The 25,000-nt window shown below is 35.0% G+C and overlaps 1 protein-coding gene across 1 annotated transcript in view; it reads right to left on the bottom strand.

The window, feature by feature from the left end:
• The window catches only part of LOC137615390 (uncharacterized), a 421,687-nt gene that overhangs the window by 204,549 nt on the left and 192,138 nt on the right, over positions 1-25,000 (bottom strand). The window contains exon 4 of the transcript XR_011039232.1: positions 2,042-2,128. The gene's annotated coding sequence lies outside the window, so the exon portion shown is untranslated. The remainder of the gene's footprint in view (positions 1-2,041; positions 2,129-25,000) is intronic.

The raw sequence follows: 25,000 nt of genomic DNA, 5'->3' as shown, positions 1-25,000 counted from the left end.
TATGTTAGCTCAATGCACCAATATCATATAAAACTTTCATTCAGCGTCTACTTATATTCATATAATTCATGAGCTAATTTCATAAAACATGCATGTAAAATTATATCAATTTATGCTGTAATCGCTTAAGGTAAGATTTAGCGCCTATTTCCGACCCTCAAAGATTGAAATTATATCAAAAGCGATAAGGAAACAATATAAAGGACGGTAAAAATCGCGGTTTTTCTATGAGTGTCTGGTGTCAAGTACATGATTGATGGCTGGCGCTTCTCATTTTTCTCTCCAGGGAGAAAAATACTTTAGTAAGTTTCCCACAAATTTATCACAAACGTCACCCATTCTTGCTACAATACTTACGATAATTTTTGATGAGACCCCTTTTCTTTCTGTATGTATACTTGCTGCATATGCATATTCATAAATCATGTACATACGCACATTGACGCAGATGGAACGCATTCTTGAAAAGAGGAAAACAGTCCTTTACATCAGAAATAAGGTTAGATTCCCAGAGAGAGAGAGAGAGAGAGAGAGAGAGAGAGAGAGAGAGAGAGAGAGAGAGAGAGAGAGAGATTGTTGATCGGTAGGTAGGGAGCGTCAACGTGATATTTATCTATCAAACTAGCAGTACCCTCTCATAGAATCTCAAAAATTTGTCACACCAATAACCAAGTCCACGCTACAAACGAACTGTGCCTATAGTATGTCCGACGTTCAGTTCTTCACCGCTGGCCTATAATGAGGGGGGGGGGGGTGTAAAGAAACTTTGAATCGTGGTAGTACACTACTAAGTAAAAGCTAATAGTTTGAGCAGCAGCATGACCAAAGGGAAGTGGTAAACGAGGTAAAGTAGAAATCTGATGAAAATTATGGAATGTATTCAAGATGATTTAGGCATATCTAAATTTTTCCCATAGTTCTTTGTCATATTACCAAACAGTAACAGTAGAAAACCTGCTGGTTATCATCTTAGCAACATTGCTTTTATAAATAAGTATCTGGATGAACATTCTGTAATGAAACTTGTGATAAACTGTGTTATTACCGGGATTGACTACTGTAACTCCATCTACTACAATTTACCTAAAGTACAACTTGAGAATTTACAAAACATATTAAACAGAGGAGCAAGACTGATAAAAGGTGCCCCACCTCCAGAAAGGATCACTCCTATACTAAATTGGTTTAAACTGGCTGCCTACTAAAGCGAGAATTGAGTTTAAAGTAAGTACTTGACAGGCTGCCAACGCAAGAGCCCGTGTCCAGCAAGAAGCACTGGTCAATCTAACAAGCAAGCAAAAGTAAGTACAATAACCCATCAAGTTATCAGAATCGGACGTCCGCCAAAATATCAAAGAGAATTGCTGTGTACTGTACAACCAACAAATCTTGACACGAAAATAGTCAGGTAGTTTCAAACTATTAGAACCTAGATATATGTCTACCATACGATCTGGAACGTTTGAATATGCGGCCTAGAGATTATACAGTGAGCCCCCCCCCCCCCCCCCCCCCCGAGACATCCAGAATATTGAAGATATTAAGGCTTTCAAGGGGAAACTGAAGACTTTCTTGTTCTGAGAGTGCTTCGATATTGACGATTTAACAATAAACGAGCAATATGAGGTGTGACATGTTGAATGCTTTCGAACGAACACGATAAAATGACTGTGGAGGTCCGGTAGAGAGTAGGGTTCCCCTGCTGTATAAGACCAGTAAAAAGGCCCTTAAACAAACAAACAAACAAAATAAACAAACTAAGTTACTTAGCCCCGCATTTATCCTAGTCTCTTAAATATTCGGCATGAATTTTACCTGCTCATTTCCCTATGACAAATAATATTAAGCCAACGATTTCCATACAAAATAAATTGCGCCCAAACTAAAATTTATTGGGATAGTAAAAAAAAAACTCGGTGGTTTCGAAAAGTTTTGAGTGAAATCAGTCTGTATAGCCACAACGTAATCAAAGCAATGGGGAATAAGTTACGCAGAACTTTCTACAATACACAATAACAATTTTATGTTTGGTTCCACTTACCTCTTCTGCAACGTCAGCAGGTAATTACCACGACAAGCTCATTAGGGAAATATCCCGCCGGCCATTAGCGTGTAAAGGGCATCGAATCTGAAAAGGGGAAAGAAAGTTTTATTAATGACTGCCCTATTAGGCGTTTGTGTATGTGTGTGTGTGCACATTGCATATCTAATAATCAAAGGGAAGTTATTCTTTAATTACCATACCAGAAATATTCTTAATAAAAACAATTTAAAAAAAAAAAAAGAGAGGAAAGTTACATACACAAATCCAGAGGTACCTGTATTTAATTCAACTAACAGTTCTTACAGCAAAGTAATCATTAATTTAAATTCTCAAAAAGCAGCGAGTACGATTAACTTAAATTCTTACTAGTATAGCAAGCAAACTTTTGAAATCGCCAAACGTGAAATAATGAGAGTCGGGGTATCTTATCATCATTATTATGACTGTCATTATCATTGCGTACATACTCTTACGTCCAGAAAAATGTAAAGTTACAGCAATATTTCACAAGAAAATATTCCCATATATAAAAAAAAATAAAACTCAAAGGGAGAAAAGAGGATCATATATGAAGGTCCGGCAGAGGCGCTTTGAGCCAATAAAGGCCCTTGTAAAGAAAATGTAAACAAGGCCATGATATAGAAGCTAAAGTCGACAAAGTTCACTTGCACTGATAGCCGAGATGAACTGAAAGACGAAAGTAATAGCACAGATGCTCTGATCAAATCAGATAAAAAAAACTAGAACGGCCACACGGTTGAGCGCATACCTTCGCCTATATCATGTTGTACATCACAAGATAGGCAATTGAATTATGGACAATTTGGCACTATAGTCCATTTCTTTTAGCGAGGCAGATTTGCACCGACTCGCAGCGGTGCCCTTTTAGCTCGGAAAAGTTTCCTGATCGCTGATTGGTTAGAATTATCTTGTCCAACCAATCAGCGATCAGGAAACTTTTCAGAGCTAAAAGGGCACCGCTGCGAGTCGGTGCAAATCTGCCTCGCTAAAAGAAATGGACTATAGTTCCATGTAAGTCGGATAAAAATTGACCACGGTATAGAAAAAAAAGGCGTTTAGACCTTTTCGTGACCTTTAACTTAATCTTTCTCAAACTAATAAAATTATGCTTGGATCAGTCAAATAGTATTTCAGTTACGGGAATCAGAAAGAAACGAACATAAATAAATATATATACGCCTACCAAAATATATAACCTTCTAGTGAAGGTGAAAAAAAATAAAAGAAGAATTAGAAAGAAAGAAAAAGTAGGGTTGAAAAAATGTTTGGTCAAAACAAATTCAACTCAAAAACTTGAATAAAAAATATTGTAATTCCTCTCTAATTCTACTTGGTGAATACACAACCCCTCAAGGGTTCCAGTCCACTCCCCTCCCAATTCCAGAGATTCCCGTGACCTGTTCAGTCAGCACTAAAGAACAAACGGATTTCGGATTAATCTTGCCTTGGTAAACCACGCCATAGTTTGGATTGCCCAACAACCTGTTTGTGAGAACAAGAACCTATAACGTACAAAGGCCAGCCAAATCTGTAGCATTTTATTTGTATCTTGTTTGTTTTTTAACATATCTTCATGTTTTCATTTCTATTTAACTTTCAGTCTCATTTCCATTTCTCAAATATGGTTATTATGATCAGAAGCTTGCAAGGCCACATTTCATTCGATTCTAAATATGATCTTTAAAATAATAATAATAATAATAATAATAATAATAATAATAATAATAATAATAAAAATAATAATAATAATAAATTTATGTTCCCTGTTCCATTTCAATAATAATAATAATAATAATAATAATAATAATAATAATAATAACAATAACAATAACAACAACAACAACAATAATAATAATAATAATAACAATAATAATAATAATAATAATAATAATAATAAAAATAATAATAATTCTGCTTTTGTTCCCTGGTCCATTTCTCTCAAAGCCATGAGTTTGGTAAACCACAAATGCATGTACTTAGGACAGACAACACTTTAACATAAAGTTATGATGGTGAAAATTTGATCAAATTTTCACCACCATAACCTTTATATTAAAGTGTAGTTCCTAAAGTCAATGTAGTCCTGAAGAAGGGTCGCGAAGTGATCCGAAACACATGCCGATACCAGACAATAAATGGAGAAAAGTAAATGTATTTCTGCCGTTATCCTGAAAACTATCTGCAGGACGATCTGACCGAGGAGAAGCTGTCTTCGATTTTGGACGCCGATGAGACGTTTTGTATTCATTATATATATATATATATATATATATATATATATATATATATATATATATATATATATATATATATATATATATATATATACACACACATATATATATATATATATATATATATACATATATATATAAATATATATATATATATATATACATATATATATAAATATATATATATATATATATATATATATATATACATATATATATACATACATACATACATACATATATATATATATATATATATATATATATATATATATATGTGTGTGTATATATATATATATATATATATATATATATATATATATATAATGTCTTTTCTAAAAAGGAAAGTATTTAATCAGATGGTCCTAACAGTATTAACTTAAGCATCAGAAATTTGGAGCCTTACTAAAGGCCTTACAACATAAGCTGATTATAATCTAAAAGAGCTATGGAAAGAATAATGATAATAAGAGACATAAATAGAGCAATATGGATACGAGAGCACACTAAAGTAGAAGATATTCTAACATGTAAGAAAAAGGAATGGACATGGGCAGGACATATAATGAAAACGTCAGACAATTGATGGACATTAAGAATTGTAGAATAGGTCCCTAGAGATTGTAAAAGGAGCAAGGGAAGGAAGAGAAGACGAACTTATGAAGTGGCATGTCTGGGGTCTTTGTTCTATAGTGGACCAGTAACAGCTGATGACACACACACACATATATATATATATATATATATATATATATATATATATATATATATATATATATATATATATATACATATACATATATATATATATGTGTGTGTGTGTGTGCGCGAATATATAAACCATTGGTAGAAACATAACATATACACATAGTAACATCCATCGCCTTCGAAAAAAATCTAGAAAGTAATAATTCCATTGGAAAAATCATGTGAACATTACTTCATTATTGATTATCTAAAATGAATTCTTCAGAAAAGTACTCGTGAAATGCTTTTTTTCCGAGACGTATTTTCTGTGTTTCGAACGGCTCTGATATCGATTCGTACCGAAAATTGGTTGTTTTAAATCTCAAACCTGAAAAAATAAGTGGAAGCCTTCGGTTATTTCAATGCGGTTTGCTGAAAACGTCAATTACCCTTCGCCCGAGTTCGATCGCCGAGCGCGCTTCAGACGTTTCTTAATAATGAAAGTAATAAATTATAGTATGAATTATCTTTTCATCTTCCTATTCAGTCTCTTAACTTTTCCTTCAAATTGCAAACCCGAGCGTTGAACGACTTCAGAACGTTCAGACTCAAATCCATATATCAAATCATGTAGTTTATTATTATTATTACTATTATTATTACTATTATTATTATTATTATTATTATTATTATTATTATTATTAGTAGTAGTAGTAGTAGTAGTAGTAGTAGTAGTAGTAGTAGTAGTAGTAGTAGTAGTAGTAGTAGTAGTAGTAGTAGTATTATGATGATGATGAGTTACTAGGGTTTATTGAAACGAAAGAAGAGTTTTTTTCGCGAGTCCTAAACGGCTTTGGAAGAAAATCTTCATGGATGTCTGAATGGCTTCAGAAGAAATGGCCATAGACTTAGCATGGAGTTCTGAATGATCCTAGAACAGAATTTCTGAGCAGCTTCGGGAGAAAACATTCTCCGGATTTCCAAATGCCTACAGAAGAAACAACCGTAGACTTAGCATGGAGTTCTGAATGACTCCAGAACAGATTCTGGAGTTCCCTGAACGGTACCTGAAGAGAATTTTCCGGGATCTTCAAAAGGCTTCAGAAGACATAGCCGTAGACTTAGCATGGAGTTCTGAATGACTCCAGAACAGAATCTTCCCGGAGTAGTTCTGAACGCCTCCGCCCGAGCTTCAAATGACTTCTGAAGACCTGATCTCTTTTTTTTTCAAACTAAGCATGCAACGCAGTGAACATTGTTAATGGCTATTTTTGCAACAGGGGATGACTGTGAGAATTGTGTATTACAACTACAGGATCAACAGAAGGCTCTTCGAACACCTTCATCTACAGCTGGGTTTTGGTGGTTGCTGCAGAAGATGTCGAGCTTTGAAGAACATAATGTACGCGAGGCTCTTCGAACACCTTCATCTACAGCTGGGTTTTGGTGGTTGCTGCAGAAGATGTCGAGCTTTGAAGAACATAATGTACGTGCTTTGAATGATCATTTGCTTGGGCTTTTGCAACGATGTCCTATAATTGGAGACTATTGGAACTAAGGACATAAGGACGGAAACAGAATGGTTCAACTGAACGGTGAGCGAAGTGTGTTTCTTCAACAGGATAGTCCCAAAATTCAACATTGAAGAAAGGACATATCCAGATCATATCGGTAAATATATTGTGTTGCTCGTCGTTTACTTTAGCGTGATGACGTATGCGGAGAAAATTTATTGTATTCCTGTCTTTACCCATCGCCCGGATGGACAAAGACATGGATGCCATCGATTTCTCTGAGGAATCTGACGAACTGAGGACGCATGGCACTGAAATCTCTCTTGAAATCTAAAAGGAAACTGACGAATTAGGAATGAATACGATGAAATCTCGAAGGAAATTGACGAACTAAGGAAACTGGAAGATGAATATTAAAGGAAACCGAAAAACTAAAGAACTTGAAAAACTAGAATAGACAGAAGAGAACAGCAACGAAGAGCCTTTAAACGAAGACGTAAAATAATCTTTAATGCTGGAGGTAAGTCACCTTGAAATAGAGGTAAAAAAAATCCTAATACGAGAAATAAGGCACCCCAAAATAGAGGTTAAAAAACCTTAATGCTAGAAATAAGGCACCTAAAAAGAGGTAAAAGAGCCTCTAATGCTACAAGTAATGGGTCTCAAAATCGAGGTCAAAAAGCCCCTAATGCTATGTATAAGGCTCCTAAAAATAGAGGTCAAAGAGCCTCTAATGCTATAAATAAGGCACCTAAAAATAGAAGTCAAAGAGCCTCTAATGCTAAAAGTAATGCACCTAAAAATCGAGGTCAAAAAGCCATTAATGCTATAAGGCACCTAAAAAGAGGGGTCAAAGAGCCTTTAATGCTAAAAGTAATGCAACTCAAAATCGAGGTCAAAAAGACGCTAATGCTATATATAAGGCTCCTACAAATAGAGGTAAAAAAAACCCTAATGCTATATATAAGGCTCCTAAAAGAAGTCAAAAAGCTCCTAATGCTATATATAAGGCTCCTAAAAATAGAGGTCAAGGAGCCTCTAATGCTATAAATAAGGCACCTAAAAATAGAAGGCAAAGAGCCTCTAATGTTAAAAGTAATGCACCTCAAAATCGAGGTCAAAAAGCCCCTAATGCTATAAATAAGGCACCTAAAAATAGAGGTCAAAGAGCCTCTAATGCTATAAATAAGGCACCTAAAAAAGAGAGATCAAAGAGCCACTAATGCTACAAGTAATTCACCTAGAAATCAAGGTCAAAAAGCCATAATCCTATATATGAGGCTCCTAAAAGAAGAGGTAAAAAGCCCCTAATGCAATAAATAAGGCACCTAAAAAAGAGAAGTCAAAGAGCCTCTATTGCTAGAAGTTATGCACCTCAATATCGAGGTCAAAAAGTCCCTAATGCTATAAATAAGGCACCTAAAAAGAGAGGTTAAAAGGCCTCTAATGCTACAAGTAATGGACTTCAAAATCGAGGTCAAAAAGCCTCTAATGCTTTATATAAGGCTCCTAAAAATAGAAGTAAAAAAGCTCCTAATACTATAAATAAGGCACCCCAAAAAAGAGAGGTCAAAGAGCCTCTAACACTACCAGCAATGCACCTCAAAATCGAGGTAAAAAAGCCCCTAATGCTATATATATAAGGCTCCTACAAATATAGGTCAAAAAGCCCCTAATGCTATATATAAGGCTCCTAAAAATAAGAGGTCAAAGAGCGTCTAATGCTAGAGGTAATGCACCTCGAAATAGAGGTAAAAAAAGCCTCTAATGCTATAAATAAGGCACCTAAAATAGAGGTCAAAGAGCCTCTAATGCTAGAAGTAATGTTCCTCAAAATCGAGGTAAAAAAAACCCTAATGCTAGAGATAAGACACCTCAAAATGGAGGTCAAAAAGCCCCAAATGCTAGAGATAAGACGCCTCAAAATAAGAGGTAAAAGAGCCCCTAATGGTATAAATAAAGCTCCTAAAAATAGAGGTCAAAGAGCCTCTAATGCTAGAAGTAATACACCTCAAAATCGAGGTAAAAAATCCCCTAATGCTAGAGTTAAGACATCTCAAAATGGAGGTCAAAAAGCCCCAAATTCTAGAGATAAGACACCTCAAAATAGAGGTAAAAAGTCAGCTAATGCTAGATATAAGGCACATCAAAATAGAGGTAAAAAAGCCCCTAATGCTAGAGATAAGGCACATAAAAATAGAGGTCCTAAAGTCCGTAAAGCTAAAGTTAAGGCACCTAAAAATAGAGGTAAAAAAGGCCCTAATGCTAGAGATAAGGCTCCTCAAAATAAGAGGTAAAAAGGCCCTAATGCTAGAGATAAGGCTCCTCAAAATAAGAGGTAAAAAACCCCTAATGCTAGAGATAAGGCACCTATAAATAGAGGTCATAAAACCTCTAAAGCTAAAGTTAAGGTACCTAAAAATAGAGGTAAAAAAGCCCCTAATGCTAGAGATAAGGCACCTCAAAATAGAGGTAAAAAAAGTCCCTGATGCTAGATATAAGGCACCTAAAAATAGAGGTCATAAAGCCCGTAAAGCTAAAGTTAAGGCACCTAAAAATAGATGTAAAATAAGCACTAATGCTAGAGATAAAATACCTCAAAATAGAGGTTAAAGAACCTCAACTGCTAGAAGTAAGGCACCTGAAAATAAGAGGTCAAAAAGCCCCTGATGCTAGAGGTAAGGAACCTCAAAATGTGGGCCAAAGGGGTGCTACAATTAAATACAGTAAATACTTCAGGTATTTATTGTGAAAATTTAATGACCCCACTTTAGCCAGGTGAGTGACGAACTAAACAGCCAGCATACCTGCTCCTCACCATGCAGGCTCCTGATACTTAACATCCGTCAGTGAATCCCAGACCTTTCATATATAGCCATCCATGTCTGGATTCCAATAAATCGGACGCAAATGGGGTTGTAACTTGGCAAGTGTATAAAAAAATAATATATATATATATATATATATATATATATATATATGTGTATATATATATATACATATATATATGTGTATATATATATATATATATATATATATATATATATATATATATATATACATATATATATAACAATCTTGATTTTTATTACAGTAAATATCAACCACAATGGCATTTAATATCGAATTCTATCTTTGGGAATGAATATCCACTAGCAACTCATTAATGATAACAGCTTCTGGCTAGGCAGAAACTCAAATCTATGCCTCTAAGCCGATACCATGCTTGCAGACTGTAACCAACCATGCTATCAAGACAAATAAAAGTTTATTACAAGTCTACCGTACATATTCCTGTTCTTAGATTTGAAATAAACTTATCTCCACAATGATAGCTGATTAGTGTTTGCAATACGTTGTTATTGATATATATTCATGATAAATACCACGTGTTGCAAACTCACTAATCAGCTATCCTAGTGGAGAAGGGTTGCTTTCAAGTCTAAGAACAAATTCCTGAATTCGACAAGAATATGTACGGTAGACTTGTAATAAACTATATATATATATATATATATATATATATATATATATATATATATATATATATATATATATATATATATATATATACATATATATATATATATATATATATATATATATATATAGGAAAGAGATAGAGAGGTCTTATCTCTTATTCTTTTAAGAAATGCAATCGTTTTCGAGGATATTCATCGAAAAAATATAATCACGCCGATATATTTGAATTCCTTATTACACTTTTATATGGAACATCCTTAAATATTGTTGGAACTGAGTATTCCAATTAATATACGTCAGAATAATATATCCTTTGATTGCATTATCCTAGCAGCTGATATCTCTCTCTCTCTCTCTCTCTCTCTCTCTCTCTCTCTCTCTCTCTCTCTCTCTCTCTCTCTCTCAAGTTCAAGAATAAGTTAGATAAGGTCATAAGAACTATAGATGCTTATGTATCCAATATTTCATGTTAATTGGATGTGCCCAAGGATCACACAAGCCCGCTAACTACTTTGCAAGCTGGTGTTGGATATGTATTTCGTTTGGGTAAAGATCCCATGTTCCAAAGATGTTTAATGACCACCTAAAAACAATGTTAGAACGATATATGGCCGTTTTCATTGCGAGTTGGAATCATTGATATCAAAGGTTATCAATAGGGGTAATACCATCACCATCATCACTTCATAAATGTTGATAAGCAAACATCGTCAAGCCATACATTAAGATCACCCAATTGCCACCTCTCCACCATCATCTTTAACCCCCAGCTCGTTATATCCTTCTACCCCCATCCCCACATGTATGATGAGATCCTTCTGGTGGAAGTTTTTTAGTAAATGAAAAACAAAATACTAAGATGACAATATTTCATACATTTTGCTTTCTAGGTGTTTAAAATTATATCAAAACTATAAATAACGAAATAAATGTGCATAAGACTGATTGAACAGATATCGAGAGTAATGGATTTCTTGAAGAGCTTACCGGCAGAAAACCTATAAGGTGTTGGACATCAGGTCATGAAACTGCAAATAAAATCGTAACAATACGAAGAGTCAATGCTAAGGAAATATTTCCCTTTGCATTGGGGAGGATGAAGCCAGCTAGACTCGGACTTTTGAGCATTGAGCAATCGTTACCAGGGAAGGGCGTTAGCTTGGAAGTGGGCGACTTGCCCCTATAATATGATCAATTGATTAGGAGTTTTTTGTCATCCTGAAATCTAAGGTTATTGACACCGAACCAGATAATTTGAGTAAACAATGAGTTGGTAGTATAATCTTTTATAACCTACATCCTATATACCACAACATCACTATAATAATGCACCAATGAACACTTTCATTGCATGTCATTTCACATGTTTTATTTTCACCAATCACTTCTGAAACAATATAAATTATGTTAACTGATGATGCAATTTAAACCTTCAACCTTAGACTAATATAATTGATATAGCAAATAATACTATTTTCTCAAAGAGGGCCGGAGCCTAGTAGCCCAAGACAAAAGCTGACCCCAACCACACCGAGCTACGTTGCTCATGATCGAACTCAAAGGAAAACACTGAAATCAACAACTAAACCTTTAAACCTAATTACCTTCGAAATTTTGAACAACGACCACTTACTGTATTAATGGTTGGTATTAACGTCAGTAGGCGGCCATACACTCGACTTGGTCATATGTGAAAAAGACTCAGACCTAATAAAAAACCTTGAAGTAGAACCAGACTTTGAGATCTCAAAAACACATAAACTCATCACTTTTGATGTTAATATAAATTGCACCAGAGTATTGAAAAAATGGATCACATATAGGGAACGGGAAAATTTTGATGCTGAGAATTTTATTGAAGCTAATGTAGCGCAAATGTCTTGTGTGAACACACAATGTGAACATATGGTAGACAGAGAATGTGTTGGGTGTTATACCAAGAAATACAACGACAATTTTGGGAAATTGTACGATACCATGTGTCCCATAAAGAACAAACAAATAGTTGTACGCAAAAATGTTAGATGGTATAATAGTGAGCTATTAAAGGCAAAAAGACACAGACGTAAGATGGAAGGTAGATGGAAAAGAGCCAAATCCTCACAAGCCAGAAATCTATATAATAAGGCCAGAAATGACTATAACATCCTGTTAGAAAACACAAAAAGAAAATTCTACAACGGCAAATGTAAAAAACCAATAACATGAAGGACTTTCACAAAAACCTTGATGATTTGATGGGATTAAAGAAAAAATATGTCTTGCCTGACAATGTTTGTGCAGAGAGCTTTGCTATATTCTTCAATGAAAAAATTGATAAAATCTATAGAGGTTTCCCCCAAAATCACTTGGAAGGACAGTCAGCTATGCCAGTGAAGGAGGGAAAGAAGTTAATAAAATTTAAGGAAATAAATATGTGCGACTTGTTAAAGGTTATGAGAGAGATGAAGAATACATATTGTGGAAAAGACCCTTTCGCAAACAGTTCAATAAGTGAAGCTCCAAACAAGCAAGTTGTATATATATTTACCTGAACATAATTAACCTAAGTATATCACAATCCTGGAATTTTAATTATGTTAGATCTTAGTGCTGCTTTTGACACTGTTGTGCACGAGTACTTACTTGACGACTTAAAGTCTATTGGAGTGACTGAGGAAGCACTGAAATTTTTGCGAAGTTACTTAGTGAACAGGAAGACTATTGTCGAAGTTTCTGGAAACCGATCCAATGAGAGAATTCTTATGAAGGGTGTACCACAGGGTAGTGTTCTGGGCCCTATCTTGTTTAACATATATACTATCGAGCTATCACACATCTTGAAAAAACAAAAAGTGGGCTTTAAACTATATGCAGATGATACTCAGTTTTACCTCAATTTCAACAACACAAGATACAGAGAAGAAAATTGATGAGATAATGACTGAAATAAGAACATGGATGCAGAGGAAAAAGCTTAAATTAAATGATGATAAAACAGAATGTATGTTTTTTGGCACAAAGGAGGCTTTGAAGAATTACCAGTTAATTCAAAGTATAAAAATTGGTGATGCTGATGTTGGGATTGTGCCTGTTGTGAAAAATTTGGGTGTACTGATAGATTGTAATTTGTCAATGAGGGACCAAATTGTGAACACAGTGAAAGTGTGTAACTATCACCTGAAAAACATAGCATTTATTAGAAAATATTTAACAGAGGGCAGTACAAAAATTTTAGTGATGAGTCATGTAATATCAAGGCTTGATTATTGCAATTCTCTGTACTACAAATTACCCAATACACTACTAAGAAAGCTTCAAAATGTGCAAAACCGGGCGGCTAGACTGATAAAAGGCGTTAAACTAAGGGAGAGATTAACTCCTGCATTGATCGATCTACATTGGTTACCTGTTAAGGCTAGAATTGAATTTAAAATTTGCTTGTTGACTCACAAAGCACTTACAAGTGATAAGCCTAAATATCTTCGTGATTGCTTGGTCCCCTACCCTGAAGCTACCAGCGCCGCTGTAAGAGTTAGACATGCTGATGACCCACATGGACTATTCGAAATTAGTGTGAATCATGCAATAGGAGGAAGAACGTTCAGTTATGCTGCACCGAGACACTTTAACGACCTTCCACTCGATGTCAAGAATAACAATAATGTGGCAGCTTTCAAGAAAAACCTGAAGACTTATCTTTTTAGAAAGTGTTATAATAGTGACCTGAAAACTATTAAGCCTGAATACAAATGCTAGCGAAATAACTGATAACGATACAGAGCAAAATATTAATTGGAAATAAATTATTTTTTTCACACACCAAGGCCCGCCTGAACAGACCTTTAGTGTCTGATGGAGGGCGAGAAATAAACCCGTAAAAGTAAAAGTAAGTAAGTGTCCACAGTAAGTACGCTTGGTGAAAGACGAAATGGTGACATTTCCAAAATTCTCCATAAAATAGAATTCTCGCAATCTAGCTCATGTATTAAGTTAGCATTTACAACCAAGTCCAGTGCATCTCTCTCTCTCTCTCTCTCTCTCTCTCTCTCTCTCTCTCTCTCTCTCTCTCTCTCTCTCTCTCTCTCTCTCTCTCAACAAAATATATGTATGGGCGGAGATAAATAGGATGGTATTTAACTCCGATAAATTCGAATCAATAAATTATGGAAAGAGAAGGAATGGTAAATGCATACAAGGGACCTAATAACGAGACAATCACAAACAAGGAAGCAATTAAAGACCTTGGTGTAATGTTAGATAGGAATATGTTATGCAACGACCAAATAGCAACACTGTTGGCTAAATTTAAAGCAAAAATGGGAATGTTATTCACACACTTTTAAACAAGAAAAGCTGGACACATGATTATGCTTTACAAAACTTATGTACGCAGTACACTCGAGTACTGCAATGTGATATGGTACCCACACTACCAAAAGGATATTGCACAAATAGAGAGTGGATAGAGGTCCTATACTGCTAGAATAGAAGTAGTTAAGGACCTTGACTACTGGGAAAAACTGCAATTTTTAAAACTATACAGTCTAGAAAGGAGAAAAGAACGCTACATGATAATACAAGCATGGAAGCAAATAGAAGGAATTACTAAAAACATCATGGAGCTAGAAATATCAGAAAGAGCAAGCCAAGGTAGATTAATAGTGCCAAAAACTATACCAGGAAAACTAAGGAAGGCGCACAGGACATTAATCCACTACGCATCAGCATCGATAATGCAGCGACTATTTAATGCTCTGCCAACTAATCTAAGAAACATACATGGAGTGAGCGTAGATGTGTTTAAGAATAAGCTCGATAAATACCTAAGATGCATCCAAGACCATCCAATACTGGAAGATACAAAATACACCGGAAGATGCATTAGCAACTCTCTGGTGGATATACGAGGTGCCTCACACTCAGGGACCTGGGGGAACCCAAACATAGAATAAGGCTCTCTCTCTCTCTCTCTCTCTCTCTCTCTCTCTCTCTCTCTCTCTCTCTCTCTCTCTCTCTCTCTCTCTCTCAATAATTATTCGCAAATGGCTTTAGTCTTTTATACCACCTACTCCAAATATTCTCTTAATCAATTTAATTGTAGGTAAAATACATCTCTTTTAAAAGGTGTCAACACAACTTTGAATGAGAGAGAGAGAGAGAGAGAGAGAGAGAGAGAGAGAGAGAGAGAGAGAGAGAGAGAGAGAGAGAGAGAGAGAGATTGGTACTTCGGTTGTATCTACGACCTGTTGAGAACACATGAGAGTAAATATCAACCTTATTCTACGAAACGAGAATGATGACAAAGTTCATATTTCACTTTATTTGAATTACAAAAGTTTAAAATACGCACTTTTTTCCTGCGTAAACACTTGTAAATCAAACGCGTAAGATATGGGAATCAATCATAAATTAAGATCTTGAAAAGTGACTGCAGGTTACACCAGAAGACTATAGCTCGTTTCAAGTCTTAAAGATTAAAGTACCACTTACAGAATTGGTAATGTCACTTCAATGAGTGCGCATATTTTAAAACTGAAATATACCAACCACGGTCCAGCACACACACACACACAGAGAGAGAGAGAGAGAGAGAGAGAGAGAGAGAGAGAGAGAGAGAGAGAGAGAGAGAGAGAGAGAGAGAGAGAGAAAATTAACCATACCTCCAACCTTTAAGTAGTTAGAGGAAATTAATGATTTAAATATATAATGTGTTATTTCAGATTTAATATTTACTAGAGAGAGAGAGAGAGAGAGAGAGAGAGAGAGAGAGAGAGAGAGAGAGAGAGAGAGAGAGAGAGAGAGAATTAACCATACCTGCAATCTTTACACACATAAAACTAATTATTCAAATATATAATACGTTATTTCAAATATTTAATATTTGCTAAAAAGGAAATCAGCACCAGTAGAATAAACGACTGCTAAAAACTTTATTAATTTTATGTGTGGAAATGTATTCGTCTTTTATAATTTATGAATAGACTGTCAATCATCAATTGTTGGACTGCCACGGCTGAATAATTGATTGACTGAGATTTCTCTGGCATCGTCACAGTCTCAAATGTACATTAGATGTAACGAGAACTCGGGGGATAAATACTGGCTTATTATTTCTTAAGATGACTTCGTACAATTCTCGATAAATTATCGTTTTCAAACCGTCGTTCTCAAATCGCAAACATGAATAGAGCTCATTTTAAGAGCAAGCGTTTATGGCGTTGCATTTTAAATGGTTACGTTTGCATAAAGTTTATTTGCATATTGTCCTCATTGACAAAACTATTTAACCAGAAATATGAGAAGTAAGATATTCGGATATATAGAAAATACGCTATGTAATACTAAGAGCATTACATCCTTACTCTGAGTAGCCCGTTATAAGCTACGAAGGGGGAGGTGAAGGGGTGATTAATATAGCTCTTTGAAAGGTCATTGGTCACATTAATTCACATCGACCTTTATATCAACAGAGTGGAAATGTTTAATAGACAAAAATGTCATTCTAACAGAGTTAAGGTCACTTAGAAGCCTAAAGACCTTAATTACTGCTCCAGTACAGACTGGCCCTTCGGGTTTTCTGTTACAGTAAATGCCGTCTCTGCTGAATAAGTTAACTTATTGTTTGTTATTATACTCTTACATTAACCATTCCAGTAAATGAACGAGAATTCGTCAAATGAGCAACAATTAGACTAAACGAAAATAGAAGGAAATATACGAAATTATAAAAGTACAGACGACGTTAGTTGACCTTATCAGTGAATTAAAAAAAGGTTTATGTTAACATTAAAGAACTAGAGGGGCACTCAGTAGAGAGCAGACCTACGCCGCGGCAGCTTATTTCTCTACCTTTAGCTAGACTTTGAATCCTTGACCTTTGACCTTAACATGTATTAATTGACGTGGATTTTCATTCACTCACAGTTTGAAGTCTGTGATAACGATGTGCAGACTTATGGCTGATTATGTGAATTGGACCTTTTGCTTGACCCTGACCTTCGATCTTGGCCTTACAAAATCTAATAATTTCCAGCTTTTTACATAAAAGTTAATCCCTGCAAGTTTCACTACTCAACGACAAAAATTGTTGAACGTGAGCTGTTCACACACACACACACACACACACATACACACACACACACACAGGGGTACAACCAGGACCCACTAAGAGACGCTCTTAGTGGGTCCTGGGTAAAACATTACCCCCTTACAACTTCATAGGCGGAGGTAATAAATTGAAGAGAAAATAAGGAGACATTCTTTAGCACATTTCATCTGGAGATTTTCATAATCAAGACATTTAAATGAACGCAAATTTGAAGTTTTATCAACTTTAATTATAAAGAAAAAAACAGGATCTTTAAAAAAAAATTTTGCCAGTTTCAATTGTATGCTGTTACTCGTAATTACGCAAGTTCGCCTATTGATTGCTAACGTTGGAACTCGGTTTTAACCAACAGATTATTAACGAAAACAAGAACTTCTTTACCTCAAGTTTATTGTTTCCTTTGACAATCGTATGATTAGGTAAGTCAACATACTCTTCTCCAGAATCCTGGGTGATTTTCCACAAAATCATCGGGGAATTTATCCACGAATCCTATGGGGATTTACCGCAAAATCATGGATTTACCACCATTATCCTGGGAGATTTACCCCAAAATCCTTGGGATTAAATCCCCGAATCCTGTGGAAGATTTACCCCAAAATCCTTGGGATTAAATCTCCGAATCCTGTGGAAGATTTACCCCCAAATCCTAAGAATTTGCCCACAAAATCCAGGCGGATTGATCCCATAATCCTGTGGTGGATTTAACCACGAATCCTCAGGATTTAAGTAAAAAGGCTTGGGGAATTTAACCATGAGTCCTAGGGTATTTAACCCTGAATCCTGGGGGATTTAATCACAATTGCTGTGGGGGATTTAACCACAAATCCTACGGAGGATTTCACCACAAATCCTACGGAGGATTTCACCACAAATCCTACGGAAGATTTCACCACAAATCCTACGGGGGATTTCACCACAAATCCTACGGGGGACAAATCCTACTGGGGATTTCGCCACAAATCCTATGGGGGATTTCACCACAAATCCTACGGGGGATTTCACCACAAATCCTACGGGGGATTTCACCACAAATCCTACAGGGGATTTCACTACTTGTCCTGTGGAGGATTTAATCCCGAACAATTGGGGGTTTCAAATCAGAATTCTTAGGGAATTCAACCCAAACCCCTTGGAGATTTAACCATGAAATCCGGGGATTTAACACCGAATCCTCAGGGATTTAACACCGATTCCTCGGGATTTAACACCGAATCCTCGGGAATTTAACCACGATTCCTGGGGGATTTGAATCCGAATGCTTGGGGCATTTAACCACGAATTATCGGGGATTTAATCTTGTATCCTGGGGGGATTTAACCACGAATCCTGGGGGATCTAACGAAACACCCCGTTGGGAAATTTAACTACAAATCCTATGGGGGATTTAACTACAAATCCTATGTGGGATTTAACTTCAAATCTTATGAGGGATTTAACCACAAATCCTATAGGGGATTTAACAAAAAATCCTGATGAGGGACTTTATCCCGAACCCTTAGGGTTTTCAAGTCCGAATCCTTGGGAGATTTAATCCACAATTCTTGGAATATTTAACCCAGAATCCTTAGGGGATTTAACTCAGAATACTTGGGAGATTTAACCCAAAATCCTTGGGGGATTTAAACCCGTAATCTGAGGATTTAACCACGAAATCTGGGAATTTAACCACGAATCCCAGGGAATTTAATCCCGAATTCTGGAGAATGAATGAATGATTTAAAGTTTTCAGGAATTCTGGAGAGATTTAACCACGATTTCTGGGGATTTAATAACTAATTCTAGGGGGATTTAATTACGAATTGTGGAGATTTAACCATGAATTCTGGGTAGATTTAACAACAATCTGGGGGAGATTTAATCTTGAATTCTGTAGGGATTTAATCCCGAATTCTGGGGAATTTAGTCACCTATTCTGAAGGGATTTAATCCCGAATTCTGGGGAATTTAGTCACCTATTCTGAGGGAATTTAACCAAGAATCCTGGGGGAGATTTAACCACGAATTCTGGGGGAGATTTAATCACGCATTCTTGTGGATTTAACCATGAAGTCTGGGGGACTTTTAATCACGAATTCTGGGGAGATTTAACAGCGAATTCTAAGGGGATTTCAACTCGAATTCTTGGAGATTTAACTACAAATCCTCGGGGATGTAATCATGAATTCTGGCTGGATTTACCCCCTGACTCCTGGGGTAAAACTATTTACAGGTTAAAAAAAATATCGCAAAAACCCTTCATTAGCACCAAGAAATTTAACAGGTTAACAATGTTTTTTTTTTTCTTCGAATGAAGACGATACGGTTTAGGAGAACAAATCAAAATTGTTGTTGATAACTAAAATTGCCTCTGAAAACATTATTAAATGAGCAGCTGTTTCTCCAAAGAAAATGTGTTTACGAAGGATATAAAATGACTATGAAATGGTAATAACAATACAGATATTTCGAGATTTTCAAATAATTGATACCATAAAGCCACAAATGGGCCTAAATGTTCAAATCTTCCTCTAAATGAATCATATTGATAACAAATATACCTATAAATTAATAAAAATTAATTAGACATTTATGATTTAATCGATATGATAATCACACTCAACTAATTACTTAATGAGAGTAATATAAGCGAACTGTTTCATAAGGACTCAATTATATTACACTTTAAAAAAAAAAGTAATTTTAATCGGAAATTCTCCGTAAAAAAATATACTGTTCTCATCCGTATTTCGGTAAAATACCGGCGAGTGTAATTTTTACCATACCTTATAATTATCTTTTACGGGTTAGTGACTGTAATATCACTCCTTTACGTCAACATATCCGTTTTTAAGACGGTAAACGCATGGCAACATTTATACCAGGATTGTTACCGTTTTTCTTTACGGCAAAATTTAAACAGTGTATATTACGCTCGTAAAAAAAAAAGAATATCAGTATTAATTTCAATTACATTAATATACTAATCTAATTACACCAGGAATCATTTTTATCACATCGTTAATAGGTAACTCGAATATAAAAGCATAATAGAAATAAATACAACGGTAATATATGAATCAAATACACTAATAGACAGATCAGTTTGCTGTATTGATAAATTAACTAAGTCAGATTAATCATTATAATTAGCAAAAATCAGCACAGAGCGCAATGAGATTTTACATTTTAAAAAGGCAAAAAAAAAATGGATAAAGACTTCAGCTCTAACCAACATTATTCATGGATAAAAAAAGTGTCACAATTTCGTGGGCCAATTAGTAAAACCTTCAAAGCGCCTGTCGGTCTCTCCTTACTGACAGGTAGAGACTCAACCCCGTGTCTACCCGGGGACTACCATCTTTCCCGTAATATATAGCAAACGCTCATGAAATAGGTTATGATGTTTCACTGACCTCACATATATAATCGAAGCAATCCTTTCTGAGTGGGCACACGTTAACGTGGTGAAAGGGTTTTCGTATCGCCATGATCAGCAAAGCAGTACTGATAAAAAAAAAAAAAACATTAGGTTGGTTTGCTGTGAACGGTCAGACGAAAATTTCCTACTATAATCAGTCAGCGGTGGTTAACGTGTTGATGAAAAATGGCCAGACCCCAAACATGAATAAAAAACATGGCTGAAGCCTTCGGCAGGCAGTGAACTAGAAAGGGTTGCATTATATATTTATATCTATATATGTGTGTATATATATATATATATATATATATATATATATATATATATATATATATATGTATGTATGTATGTATATATACACATATATATATAAATAAATAAACAAATACATACGTTTTTAGTCCACAGCCGGATAAAGGCTTCAGACATGTTTTTAACTATGTCTGGGGTCTAGCCAATTTTCATCATATTTTTTGCATTTTAATCAAACCAACGTCATCTTATCAAAAATAAAATGCCTACATTTTCTATTGATTCAGTATATATATACATATATATATATATATATATATATACATATATGTGTGTGTGTGTGTGTAAGTATATACACACATGCACACATATATATGAATATATACAAGCATATACATACATGCAATATATATATATATATATATATATATATATATATGTATACTGTACACACATACATACATATATAATTGTATGTAACATAATATATATATATATATATATATATATATATATATATATATATATATATATATATATATATATATATATGTATATATATACAGAGAGAGAGAGAGAGAGAGAGAGAGAGAGAGAGAGAGAGAGAGAGAGAGAGAGAGAGAGAGAGAGAGAGAGTGCGTGTGTGTGTGAAGACATTTCAGAATCGTTGTTGTGGACATCTTCGATTGAGCTTCCAAAGTCTGCAGGATTTTTTTTGTCTTCACTGGATCTTTAAGTCGATTTTCTGCCAGGTCTTGGTCTGTTTCTCAAGGGCTTCAGAATTATTTCATCTCTAACTGATCCCCCAAAGGCGAGAGAGAGAGAGAGAGAGAGAGAGAGAGAGAGAGAGAGAGAGAGAGAGAGAGAGAGAGAGAGAGAGAGGAGAGAGAGAGAGAGGACCATTTCAGAATCGTCGTTGTAGACATCTTCGATTGAGCTCCTAAAGTCTGCAGGATTTTTTTTGTCTTAACTGGATCTTTAAGTCGGTTTTCTGCCAGGTCTTGTTCCGTTTCTCAAGGGCTTCAGAATTATTTCGTCTCTAACTGATCCCCCAAAGGCGGAGAGAGAGAGAGAGGAGAGAGAGGAGAGAGAGAGAGTGAGAGAGAGAGAGAGAGAGAGAGAGAGAGAGAGAGAGAGAGAGAAGACCATTTCAGAATCGTCGTTGTAAACATCTTCGATTGAGCTCCCAAAGTCTGCAGGATTTTCTTGTCTTCACTGGATCTTTGAGTCTGTTTTCTTCAGTATTATTTCGTCTCCAACTGACCTCCCAAAGACGGAGTAATTGGAAATCAATTGGTTTTTTGCCAGGCCTTGAACTGTTTCTCAATGGCTGCTACAGGATTATTTTTTCTCCAGTGAATACTCTGAAAATCTTCATCTTCCTTGGCTCCAGGAATTCTTCGTCTTCAGAGAAATGTGTCAATATTTTTTTTTCTAATTCTAATGCTATATTCGTTAGCCATTGAAGGCATTGAGTAAATCTCTACTATACAAAATGGTTAGATTTATGACTGACAAGATGATTTTAATGGGATCTTTGACAGCTTTTGGCGTCATGGCATGGTGCTGGGGAGACGAGGATTCACATAAAGAAGCAGAAAAATTCTTGGATTTGATGGATCGGGAGGAAATGGAGAGACTGCATCCAGCAGTCTACGATGGGGCAAATTATGTTGCCGGACAAACTAAGGAACACGCACAATTGGATGAAACATCGAAAAAGGATCTAAGTGAAGAGTTGGACGGAGCAGAAGAGGGAATTAAGTTATTTGACGATTTCATCGCTAGAATACATCAAGAGACGGAAACGACCAATGACTTACAACGCATCTGTGAAGAGGTGCATGGAGCAGAGGCAGAAGAAATTGAGTTATCTACGGACAACATAGCCATATCAGCTTTAAATGCAGATTTAGATAGAGCGAATAAGAAAATTAAGGATCTTATGGCAAGGCTAGAGAAAGCTGAAAGTCAAAACGATGAACTTCGAGAGGAGCTTTCGTCCAAGACATTTGTTCAGGTAAGAGAAATTGAGGTATGTAATAACATCGGTAACTTAGCTTTAATGGATGATTTACATAGAGCGAATAATAATATAGAGTCGCTTTTTGTAAGTCTAGAAAAAGCTGAAGCTCGAAACGATCAAATTCGTGATGAGCTTTTCGCCAAGGCATATTTAGAAAAGGAATTAGAAAATGCCCGTGAGGAAATTCGGATACTCGAGAAGAAGCTGGAAAGAGTAACAGAAGATCTCAAGACAGCCAACGAGGAACTTCTGGAAAAGAGCGACTTGGAGGAATACGTCGAAAGTGCTGATAATGAGATCCGAACACTCTGGGCTGAACTGGACAGTGTTAAGGCTGAAAACAAGAGACTGAAGACCGAAAACGTTTGTGAAAAGGCAGCTTTAGAAAGTGAATTTAATGCTGCAGTCGAGGAGGTCTATAGAATAGGGACTAAATTGGATACTGTCCTGGATGAGAACACCAAATTGAAGACTGAACTATTAATTAAGAAAGACGTGGTGTGCGACCTGGAAATGGCTGAGGAGGAACTGGAAAAACTCTGGAAAGAAATTGCTGGTGTTAAAGCAGAGAATAGACGACTGAAGAGAGACCTCTCGGAGGAGAGAGCCACAAGCAATGCGTTGATGAAGGCCGACGAGAAGAATAAAATTCTGAAAGAAGAAATTAGGGGTCTCACTTCCGTGGCAGACGAATTTGCAATTTATAAGGAAAAGTATCAAGATATGATGGAAAGAAATATGAACCTAGAGATGGAATTGAATAATAAGAATTTCGCTATTACCCAACTTGTAGAAGGTCTCTCTCAAATACACCCCGAGTTGAAGGAATTATATCATAAAGAAATTTCTGGTGAGCAGACTGGGGATTTAATATGGGATAGCCAGTTGAATAGATTCGCCCTTCAAGAGACGAGAAGGCAGGGCTGGAAAAGAAACTAAAGAGGAAATTATACCGCAACACAAAATATGACAAAAATCTGGGGATTATATCGCCACCAAAAAAAAACAAAAAATATAAAAAATGATGATTATAATATCGCCACCAAAAAAACAAAAAAGAAAAATGGTGATTGTAATATCACCACCAAAAAAATTAAAAATATAAAAAATGGTGATTATAATATCGCCACCAAAAAAAAAAACAAAAAACAAAAAAATGGTGATTATAATATCGCCACCAAAAAAACAAAAAACAGAAAAATGGTGATTATAATATCGCCACCAAAAAAAATAAAAAATATAAAAAATGGTGATTATAATATCGCCACCAAAAAAAGCAAAAAAACCAAAAAATGGTGATTATAATATCGCCAACAAAAAAAAAATATAAAAATAAAAAAAATGGTGATTATAATATCACCACCAAAAAAAAAAAAAAAAAAAAAAATGGTGATTATAATATCGCCACCAAAAAAAACAAAAAACAGAAAAATAGTGATTATAATATCGCCACCAAAAAAAAATATAAAAAAATACAAAAAATGGTGATTATAATGTCGCCACCAAAAAAAAAGCAAAAAACAAAAAAATGGTGATTATAATATCGCCACCAAAAAAAAAAATAAGAAATATAAAAAATGGTGATTATAATATCACCACCAAAAAAAATTAAAAATATAAAAAAATGGTGATTATAATATCGCCACCACAAAAAAACAAAAAAATTGGTGATTATAATATAGCCACCAAAAAAAAAAATATAAAAAAATGGTGATTATAATATCGCCACCAAAAAAAAAAAAACAAAAAAAAAAAAATGGTGATTATAATATCGCCAACAAAAAAAATAAAAAATATAAAAAATGGTGATTATAATATCGCCACCAAAAAAAAACAAAAAACAAAATAAATGGTGATTATAATATCGCCACCAAAAAATATAAAAAATGGTGATTATAATATCGCCACCAAAAAAAAAACAAAAAACAAAAAAATGGTGATTATAATATCGCCACCAAAAAAAAAAAATAAAAAATATAAAAAATGGTGATTATAATATCGCCACCAAAAAAACCAAAAAACAAAATAAATGGTGATTATAATATCGCCACCAAAAAAATATAAAAAATGGTGATTATAATATCGCCACCAAATAAAAAAACACAAAAAAATGGTGATTATATCATCACCACCAAAAAAAAAAAAAAAAATGGGTAGTATAGTATCCCCACCAAAAAAAAAAAAATGGTGATTATAATATCGCCACCAAAAAATAAAAATATTTATAGGAAAAAAGGAATAAAATTTTT

Source organism: Palaemon carinicauda, chromosome 21 (genome assembly GCF_036898095.1).
Source record: "Palaemon carinicauda isolate YSFRI2023 chromosome 21, ASM3689809v2, whole genome shotgun sequence".
Taxonomy (NCBI): Eukaryota; Metazoa; Arthropoda; class Malacostraca; order Decapoda; family Palaemonidae; genus Palaemon; species Palaemon carinicauda.
The sequence above is the reverse complement of the archived record's forward strand: the minus strand, read 5'-3'. Positions and strand labels throughout refer to the sequence as shown.